The sequence below is a fragment of the Myotis nattereri genome (assembly GCF_964212035.1).
Source record: "Myotis nattereri genome assembly, chromosome: 15".
Classification (NCBI taxonomy): domain Eukaryota; kingdom Metazoa; phylum Chordata; class Mammalia; order Chiroptera; family Vespertilionidae; genus Myotis; species Myotis nattereri.
The window spans coordinates 1,934,983-1,945,934 of record NC_138090.1 but is presented as its reverse complement, the minus strand read 5'-3'; positions in this window follow the sequence as shown (position 1 = coordinate 1,945,934).

Sequence of the window (10,952 nt, the reverse complement as noted above, 5' to 3'; positions counted from 1 at the left end):
TCAAAATTGCCTTGCTCCACAGAAACACTGTTTTACCACCATGTTTTTCTCTAGATTTTTAAATATAAAGAAACACTGATGTTTATGTAAATGGAATCGCGTGACGCTGTGGCAGACGGCACTTTCCGAAGATGCCCCGACGAGAAGATGCCTTTAGACTGCCTCCCTTTTATTAGAAAGAATGCGGCCGTGACATGTCTTCCTGACGTGTGTGGAAACCGAAGCATCCAGTGTAGACTTCTGTGCTTGGCTTCTGTGCTTGGCTTCTTTCACTCGGCCGTGACGCTATGAGTTTGTCCCCGACGCCGAGTGCACCAATCTTTGTTTGCTCTTACAGCAGGGCACAAGTCCACGGCACAGAGAAACCACTTCTTCACCCGTTTACCAGATTTTGTCTGGTAGAATGTCCTGTGTGTTTTGTTTTTTTAATATATTGTAATACATTTTTATTGATTTCAGAGAGGAAAGGAGAGGGAGTGAAAGATAAGCATCAATGATGACAGAAAATCACTGATCAGCCGCCTCCTGCACGCCCCACACTGGGGATCGAGCCCGAAACCCGGGCCTGTGCCCTCCCTGGGAGTTGAACTGTGATCTTCCGTTTCGTAGGTCGAGACTCAACCACTGAGCCACACGGGCAGGGCTGTCCTTGTATGCTGAGGTGCAAACATTTGCTTAGGTACCTTTGTAAGTCCAGAAGCACCTGTCAGTCCTCTTCTCACCAGGAGGAGGAGACACAGATGGGTGTTTTGTAGACAGCGGGAGCGAAAACAGAACCCAATACCCCAAAAAGTGCTGGTGACACAGCATACCCCAGAGTTTCCGTGATCAACCCTCATGATCCCAGGGCTGACTGGGGGCTGAGGTCGCTGCCATGACTGGTATTGCTTTCCTCCCATCATAGTCAAAAACTCCAAACCATTTTAGTCAGGGCCATCTGTATTTTGAAGTTCCTCCTCTATGTCCTTGTTCTGTCTATTCCCATACAAGTATCACATCAACTTACACACAGTGACTTTATGATCTTAAAAAGCAATAAACTTCCAGTGTTTTCTGTGATTTTGTTTATTCAAGTTTTCCAATTCTTGAGTAAAAATTCAATGGTTTCTATTTTACTAGGGACCATCTATGTCCTTTAGGTCTTAAATGTGGGTGTCCTGGAGCTGCATGCAGAATTCTTCTGTAATTTCTACATGGCTATAGCCCCTCGCTCATTTCAAATCTTGCCGATGTTTGTTCTCTGTCTCATCTTAATTAGGCTTGCAAATGTTTCTGCTTTATTGGTTTTTTCAAAGGAACCAATTTCAGGGTTTGTTTATCTTGCCTCTTTTTCTGTTTCATTATTTCAACCTTTATCTCTATTAATTCCCTCTTCTTAGCTTACTTGGTTACTTTTCCTAACTTTGTATGATGAGCATTTTGTCCCTTTAATAGTTTTGTCTTTTTTCTTTAAAAATTAAGACATTTAAAGCTCTAGCTTTTGAAGAGTTCAGCTGTGCTGGGTCTTTTGATTTTTGTCTGTGGTTTCTTTTAAATTCCTTCTGTAATTCCAGGTTTTCTAAAAATGTGTCCTTTTAATTTCCAAGGAATTAAGATTTTTAAACTCACCCTTTCATTATTTACTTCCAATTTCACTGGATTATAATCAAAGAATATGGTCAGAAATATTTACGGCTTTATTCATGGCCAAGTTCATATTTTAAACATACACGTTGTAAGAAACATGCCTCCGATTCATCTTTGTAGAAAAGAAACAGCATGTGGCCAGGCCGTTACTGATTTCCCCGGAGCAAACAGAATGTGGGGGTGGGGAGAGGGGGAGAGCTGTGCACGTGGCCGATAGCACACTTTCCAGGAAGATTCCCCCAAAACAAAGGGAGATGGAAACAGCTAGAAAGGTCTCAGCCCAATATTTTAAAAGGCCCGAGGGGAGACAGGAAGACCTAGGCGACATGTTAGGAAACAAGTGACCAGATAGTACTCAGCCAGTGAGGAACCAGAGGAGGGACTAACTAAACAGGCCATGTTCCCTGCCCCACGTGTGTGCCGTACAATGGACACCCGCTCTCGAGAGTGTTATTAAAAGTCTCATTTTCGCCATGCTTCTGTTTCCCAGTCCGTCATTTGAAATTCGGGACAGGTGAGCCATTTCTCACAATACTGACGTGCATTTTCTTGGCCTTTCAAAGCAACATTCTAGGACCATTGGACTGGGCAACAAGGATTCCTAATCATTAGTACAATCACATTTTCCCCCTGATCTCAAGGAAGAGCCCTAAGGTATCTTTTTCATCCGAAAGCAGACTCCGCACTTGGCCCCATGTATTATGAAACACCTTGACCAAGGTCAGCAGGTGAGTCCTAGGACCAGGTGGGAGTATTCATATACTCTTCTATTTGGCACTTCAATTCCTCTCTCCTCAAATTGGCTCTCACCTCGTCAGCTGAATATGTTCCATCTGTGCCATTGTTCTCAACTGCACGCACCGATGGGAAGCTATATGGCTTGATCTGTTATGCATTATAGGTGTTTGTTTAGGATTATCCTTTAAAATGTGAAAGGAAGACACACTCCAGGGTGCACATTAAACATTTCATCTCTTCTCTTTAAAACAATCAGAGCGAAATGTTTTTACCAATAATCCCACATCTCATTACAGGGGAGCAAATGCCCAAGCTCCCAAGCCACTCTTCAGACTTCTCCATAACCTGGCTTATTAGCAGTTTCCTCTTCCCACCAGTCTCACATTTCACCTCGTTCCCGAACCTTCGAAGACTCTGTCCCGAAAGAGTCCTGGCAGGGTTCCCGACTTCGCTCCCAGAGATGACTGCTGCAGCTGTTTACTTAATCCCACCCACACAGTCGCATCCGAGACACAAAGGTTTGCCTGCAGTGGGCTGTCAGGAGTGAGTGTCTTTGTCTGATTTTCATGCTTTGCACTGTAAGTCGGAGCTGGAAGAAATCAAGGAAGCTAGTGAAGAAATCGCTGCTGCCCCTGCTCCACCTTCAGGCATTAGGATTATCATCATCATTATTACTGAGACAGTTGAGTCTGCAATTGGACAAACTCTCCTCCGTTAAAGAGCAAAGATGCCTCAAGGGTGAAGGAGTCCATGCAACTTCTTTTCCACCCCAGCAAGAGCTAAATGACATTCGCCACAGATCATTTCAACTCGGACAGCAAAGGTCTGCAGAGGGCAAGGGCTCTCCCCGGGGGCCAGGGCCTGCCTGTGAGGTCTCCACAGTGTGTTCCCAGACACGTGGCCCAAGCACGTCTTGGCCTGAACAAAGGGAGCTCTGAGACACAATTAAGCCAAACAAAAAAAGATTAAGAATGGCAAGGCCCTCCTGTCGAATGTGCTCCTGCCATGGGCCGTATTGGGGCCTCTGTGCCCAAATGGGGCAGCTGGAGGGGGTGGTGCAAGATGTCCCTCGTGACCAGCATCTGACTGTGGTCTCCTACCCACTGCCTAGCTCTCCCGCCACCCGGGATCCTCTTCTATCGCCTCCCAATGTCGCCGAGATCTGCACTCAAAGACCAAATTTAAATGTGAACAACGGGTCATGTTCTGAATAATATCAAGTGTGTGGGTGCAGACTTACACGGCGCTTATGCCTTAGCAGCAATTACCAGCTGGAGGCCCAAGGGGCGGCGGCAGGGGGCGCTGACGCCCCTCCCACGAGCAAATGCAAAAACGCGAGTGTCCAGGTGGCACTTCCTCCCGAGGCCACCGAGCGCTCAGTGAACAGCCTCCGACCACAAACACGAGGGAGAGACGGACAGAGAAGCCTGGGGACCCGGAGCGTCAGGGAGTCCCGGCCAGAGGCGCAGGCGCGCGCCCCAAGGTCCCGACCCTCCCCCCCCCGCAGGGCGCGGCTGTAGGCGGGGCTCGGCCTACCTGCCCTCCGCGGGCTCAGCGCTGCACGCGGGCCTCGGCCTCGGCCTCGGAACAGAGGGAGCGGGGGCGGCAGGGCACACCGGGCCCACCTGCGGCTCCAGTGGGAACACCGGCTCCCGCACGCTGGGCACCAACAGTGCCCGCTTTTAGGTCAGAAGTGCCGGCTTGTAGTCCCCGTGCGGGCACCGGAAGTATGTGTTTCTGGGACGGAAGTAATGCGCGTGCACCGGAAGTTCCCGCTTTGGTGTGAAAAGTGCCGGCTTGCGTGCAAGAAATGCTTGGGGTTTTTTTGCACAAGTGCCTGTTTTTGCGCAGGAAGTGCCTGCTTGTACACCGGAAGTGCCCGTTTGTGCACCGGAAGTGCCTGCCTGTGTGACCGAGCACCTGCAGGTGCTCAGACGGCCGGGAGGTCCTGTGGCTCCCAGCGGCTCCGGAACCCGGCGCGGGGAGCCTGCGCAGAGCGGGCCTCACAGAGGACACTTCCGGTACAGCACGCGGGAGAGGCGGCAGGCGGAGACGGGACCCCGGGCGCTCTCCGGGCGGCGGTAAGTGTGCAGGATGGACGGGCGTGCGCACCTGGTGATGACGCGCTCCGCCTCCACAGGGCAGTGCCCGGCCTGGGCTCTCAGCGCCTGAGAGGTGTCCACACTGTGTCCCCAGACACACCGCCCGCGCTCATTTTGGCCCGAACACGGGAGCAGGGAGGACCAACGGTATTACCAGATGCACTTGGATTTCCACCTGCGGCTGCCCCGGCTCAGAAGGCCAGTCCCCCGACGCCTTAGCCGCCCCCTCGGCTCCTACAACCATGCCGCACACAAGAAGTTAATCCCCACCCTTCTGAAAGTATTTCTAAATGTGGAAGGGGTAGACATGCTTCCAAACTTGTTTTATGAATCCCGTATTACCTGGATACCAAAACCAGATAAAGACATTACAAAAAAAAAGAGAAACTTACCAGTCAATATATTTGATGGGCATCGATGCAAAAATTCTCAACAAAAGGTTAAACCAATTAAATAGTACAGTGAAAAGATTATACACCATATATCCATATGTTTCTGATACTAAGCTGTATTACAAAGCTACAATAATCAAAACAGCATGGTATTGGCATAAAATCAGATCTATAGGTCAATGGAACAGAATAGAGAACCCAGAAAGAAATCCTGACTTACGCAGTCAATTAACCTACAGAAGAGGAGGCTTATAGATATAATGGGGTACGGTCTCTTCAATAAGTGGTGTTGGCAAAACTGGACCACTTTCTTACACCTAAACAAAAATAAACTCAAAATGGATTAAAGACTGAAGTGTTAAGCCTGGAACCATAAAACTCCCAGAAGAAAACATAGACAGTGAAGTCTTTGACATCGTTCTTAGCAATATCTTTTTGGATATGTCTCCTTGGGCAAGGGAAACAAGAGGAAAAATAAACAAATGGGACTACATCAAACTGAAAACTTTTTGCACAGCAAAGGAAACCGCCAATCAAACAAAAAGACAACTTACCGAATGGTAAAAGGTATTTGCAAATTGTATATCCAATAAGGAGTTAATATCCAAAATATATAAAGAACTCATTAATCTTAGCACCAAAAAACCCCCGAACAATCCAATTTAAAAATGGGCAGAAGACCCGATTTCTCCAAAGAGGATCTACAGATGGCCAATAGACATATGAAAAGATGTTCAACATCAGTAATCATCAGGGAAATGCAAATTAAAGCCACAATGAGATATCACTTCACACTTGTCAGAATGGCTATTATCAATAAGTCAACAAATAACAAGTGCTAGCAAGGCTGTGGAGAAAAGGGAGCCCTCGTACCCTGTTGGTGGGAATGTAAATTGATGCAGCCATTGTGAAAAACAGTATGGAGGTTCCTCAAAAAATTAAAAATAGAACTGCCATTTGATTCAGCAATCCCAATTCTGGATACTTATCTGGAGAAAACAAAAACAGTGATCTGGAAAGATATATGCACCCCTATATTCATTGGAGCATTACTACTAATAGCTAAGATTTTAAGGCAACCTAGATGTCCATCAATAAATAGATAAAAAGATGTGGTATATATAAAAATGGAATATTATTCAGCAATAAACAAGAATGAAATCTTTGCAACAACATGGATGGACTTAAAGGGTATTACGCTAAGTACAGAGAAAGATAAATACCATATAATTTTACCTATATGTGGAATCTGACAGCAAGAATAAAAACACCACAAATGAATAAACAAAACAGAAACAGACCCATAGATATAGAGAATAAGCTGAGGGTCACCAAAGAGGAGGGGGTGGGGATGAGAGGAGAGAAAATAATTACCATCTGGACCACACCTCAGCAGTATTGACCTTACACGCCACTGGTCACAGGCGTGTCTATCTTGTAAAGTGAGTATGATTTCCCAAATGATAGCAGCATCACATGTCCTAAGGTTTTCTGCAAACTTCCTAAGAAAACGGAAGTTTCAAAAAATAACGGCTGGCTAGTTTTCAAAGTCCGTTTAAAGTGTAGCTTAAATGGCAAAAGAAAGTAGAAGAAAGTCAGCATTTAAAAGATACCTCTCCCTCCTCTAACAAATTGAGGGCGGTGTTCACTCACTCCGCAGCAGGCAGCCTTGCAGAACAGAAAATTATTCTGCATGTAGCTCGCTCCCTGTCACACAGGATGAAGGCCAGATTTCTGAAAACTCCCCCTAGCCTTCGTAGCTGACTTGAATTTGCCAAGAAGGGAACAAACCAGCACCGTAATCCCAATGGAAGACCATCTGTGGCCTCTGAGGAAGGCAGGGGGCTGCGTATGTTAAAGAAGCCGCCCCAAGTTTACAGGATTGGTTTGGAGAAGCCAGATTTATGTCCGTCTCACTTGTAGGTAAACAGAAGACTAAGGACGTTTCTTTTTACTCCGAAAGCGAGGCCGCCAGGACATACATGTGGGCTTTTGTCCCAGGCATGACAAGGGGCAGAGAAGCCTTCTCCCCTGTCGTTACTGCCGTCGCGGAGCTGACACGGTGGTTGAGGAGATAAGAGGGACAAACCTGAGAACAGGGACAGGTGTGTAGATCAATGTGCTATGTAAGAGGCGTGGCTTAGACGGAGCCAGGGACCAGAGTTACCAGAGCCAGCAGACAACAGTCACTGTGATCAGGCAGGTCAGGGAGGGCGGAGGGAGAAATCAAGTAGCCTTCAAGAGCTCAAGGACCCTCTTTACTTATCTATAGTGTGTTCTGGTATAATTGACACTAAGATGCATGTATTTAAGGTGTGCAACATAATGTTTTGATATACATTGTGAGATGATCACCACACTCAATGTAATTAACATCCATCTCTTCACATAATTACCATTTGTGTGTGTGTGTGTGCTGAGAACACTAAATATCTACCCTCTTCGCAAATTTCAAGTATCAGATACAGTGTCGTTCACTACGGCCACCAGGCTGCGTGCCAGATATTCAGATCTTATTCACCTGGCACAGAAACTCTGTACCCCTCAAGCAGCATTGCCACTCCCCAACTCCCTCCCCCAGCCCCTGGCAACCACCACTCCACTCTCTGCTGCTATGAGTTTGACTAGATTCTACATATAAGTGAGATCGTGCAGATATTGCGTTTGTCTGGCTCATTTCACCTAGCATAATATCCTCCAGTTTCATCCATGCTGTCGCAAATGACAAGATTTCCTTCTGTTTTAAGGGTGAATAATATGCCAGTGTGTGTGTATGTGTGTGTGTGTGTGTGTGTGTGTGTGTGTACATGTGATATATCTATGGTAATAAAAGCGTAATATGCAAATCTCCTGAACGGCCAAACAGCGGAACAACCATCCAGACAACCTCCCGGACACCGCCGGGGCAGCGAAGGCCTACGCTTGCACGAATTTTGTGCATCAGGCCTCTAGTATTATATATTCTTTATTCATTCATCTGTTGATGGGCAACTAGGCTGTTTCCGTGTCTTGGCTACTACAACTAATACCTCAGTGAACATGTGGGTGCAGTTATCTCTTCGAGATACTGATTTCATTTCCTTCGGATGGCCACCCAAAAGTGGGCTTGCTGGATCATATGGTCGGTCTGATTTTAAATTTTGTGTGCATCCTCCATATTGTTTTCCATCATGGCTGTACTAATCTTCATTCCTACCGACCGTGCACAAGGACTCTGCTTCTCTTCGTCTTCTCACCAGCGCTTGTCATCTTCTGTCTTGTTGTTGACAGGCATCCTGTCGAGTGTGAAGTGGGATCTCGTGGTGGTTTTGATTTGCATTTCCCTGATGATTAGTGACACTGAGCGTCTTTTCTTGCATCTGTTGGCTATTTGTTGAGATAATCCTGTATATTAGATACTCCTTTAAAAGTATGTTCTGGATATGTCTCCTCTCTCTCTCTCTCTGTCTCTCTCTCTCTCTCTCTCTTTTTATACACACATACACACACACACACACACACACACACGCTGTATTTGTCTTACCGAATCATCCCTGCCTCCTGACAGGGGAGATGGCTGGTAGTAGGTCAGTGTTGTCATTGCTTCGCCTCAGCTTGAGCTGGACACCCAGGGCAGGTGAGCTCCCATAGAAACGGCCCCAGGTGTTACAGCGAGACAAGAGCAACCAGACGCGTGAGCCAGCACACACAACAAAGCCTGTTTGATAAGTTCCTTTGAACAGCAATTCTTAGAAAGCTTTCTGGGGCTGCCATCTGGAAGCAGGACTCTCGCCACGATAAAGGGCCCTTGCTTCCCCCCGGCCGTGCACGTCTCACAATAATCTCGCCCCCACGGTTTCTGAGCCTTTCTTTGCAAAAATGAAGGGAAACTTTATCTTTGCACATTTGCCTTTTCAATACAATTGTAGCACATTTTCCAAAATGCCAAGTACTCTGAAAGTAATTTACATCTCAGCTGGGAATATGTTGGATTTTTAGGATATTTCCTTCTTCTTTCCCCAATTGGGCTCTGACTAACGCAGTGGTAGAAGTAAACATTCAGCTAGGCACATGCGGCGTGGTTAGAGGGGCAGCTGCGAGGGCGGGAGGAAACCGGGCGGATTTAAAATGTATCAGGAGATCATTTAATTCCGTGCAGGGAGCGTTTCCTGTACTGCCAGGGAGCCGGCTGACGGGTTCATTAAGACGCACCCCCCATGGAGTTAGATTAAGGGGCGATCATTCAGAGACCTCACTAGTTTTCACACACAAATGCAACCCCATCGTCTTCACAGCACAGACCAGCATACAGAGGCAGTTTCACCTGTGGGTTGTTAAAGTCAGCCTCTCTCGGCTTCATCCAGCAGAGACCGCCGAGCCTGACTACACACCCCACCCCCTCCCCACTCCCGCCTGAAACGTGCTCACGGGCCTCGCGCTGTCTTCATTACAGCCCATCATGCTGCGTGATTTCTCAGGCCTCTGGAAACCAGCCCCGAGAAACCAGGAGGAGAAACCAAATGGAAGGAGGACGCCCAGGCTTTCAACAGACTCTAACCACCAAGGCACCGAGTGGCCCCGGGGGAACGGGCAGAGAGGAAGCAAGGTTTTCATCCAGCTCCGCCCCGAGGACACACACGCGCCTGGGCCTGTGGACTCTGGAAGCTGACCAACTTGGGCCTGAACTCCAATTTTACCGCTTCATGACCTTGACAAAGCTGCTGAGCCCCCCCCCCCTCCCGCCACACACAGCCCTGGGCCGTGATGGAGACACGCCCCTCTAACTTATCAGGTGGCAGCGAGGACCAGATGACGTCATGGCGCATGCAAGCACTGAGCGCAGCTCCTGACACGCAGAGTCTTGGGTCGAAGCCGACTCCGATCACTCACCGTATTCCTTCCCCTGGCTCCGTCTCCTTTCGCGCCCTGCTGGAGCAGCTTGAGAGCTTCAGCCAAACCAGCTCCCAACAGCTGGAGGTGAGAAGCAACTGGAGACCATCTGCCGCGATGGTGTGAAAGCAGTAATCAGATCAGAATTACCACCCCACTCAGGCCGGCCGCAGGGACAGGTAGGAAGCTGGCCCCATGTTTTTCCATCAGAGAAGGAGCGGAGCTGTGGTAACGCTGGGGCTGGCGGCAGAGGGTGTGGAACCGAGAGGACGGGGAGCCCTCCTCACCTACGACTCTCCCTTTGACTAAGACTGTTCTTCACCCTGCGCCTGGACAAGTTAAACCGAACCCGGGGTGTGCTGTGAGACCCCATTTCGCTCTGCTGACCCCCGGGCAGCCAGCTGCAGCACCTGGGTGCGTGGCAGAGAGGGGGTTAGGTTCTGTGGCAGCGACCCCCGCTCCCTGAGAAGCCAGTGAGGGGCGCAGCTGGCCTGGGCCCTTCCTCACAGGCAGAGCTTCCTGCGTTAAAGGAGCAGAAACGAGCAGGACGCCACGCCGGGAGGTGCGGCCCCTGCTTTTTCCTGGAGAGGCCTCAGGGAAAGACAACGTCCGGTAGCAAAGTGAGCAAAAAAAATAACTCAGGATCGAGTTAAGGTGACGTCTCCACTTGCTCAGGGCTCGCCAGGCCACAGGGAACCTGAAAAGAGGAAAGAGCACCGCGCAGACGTGAAATCGGAGCCAAGAGACACAGGACGGAATGGGAGGCTGGGGTCATCTCACCGTCTTCCTTCCTCACAAGGGAGCCCCCTGTGGCCTGGGAAGGCTCACTGACTTCCACAGGGGCCCACAGGCCACGATCGGGGGGACCTGGGGTGAGAATCGGGGCAGCCATAGAGGACTAACTGTTAGGAAGGGACCCGCTGCAGTGTACGGGAATTAAGGGGACCCTCCCTTGTGACGGCATGAAAAACAGGTGGCTGTCCTCACAGCTGTAGCTCATGAGAAGCAAAGGCCTGCCCCGCTGAAGGGTCTACAAACACCGAAAAACAAACAAACATTAAACAACAAAGGACACCCTTTGCTGAGCTGGACACCCGGGGCAGCTGAGCTCCCACAGAAACAGCCCCACGTGCTACAGCGAGACAAGAGCAACCAGACGCCAGGCTGTCTTTCCTAAAAGACCTTCCTTGGGACGGATCACGCCAGAAGCCGCCCATTTCGAGTA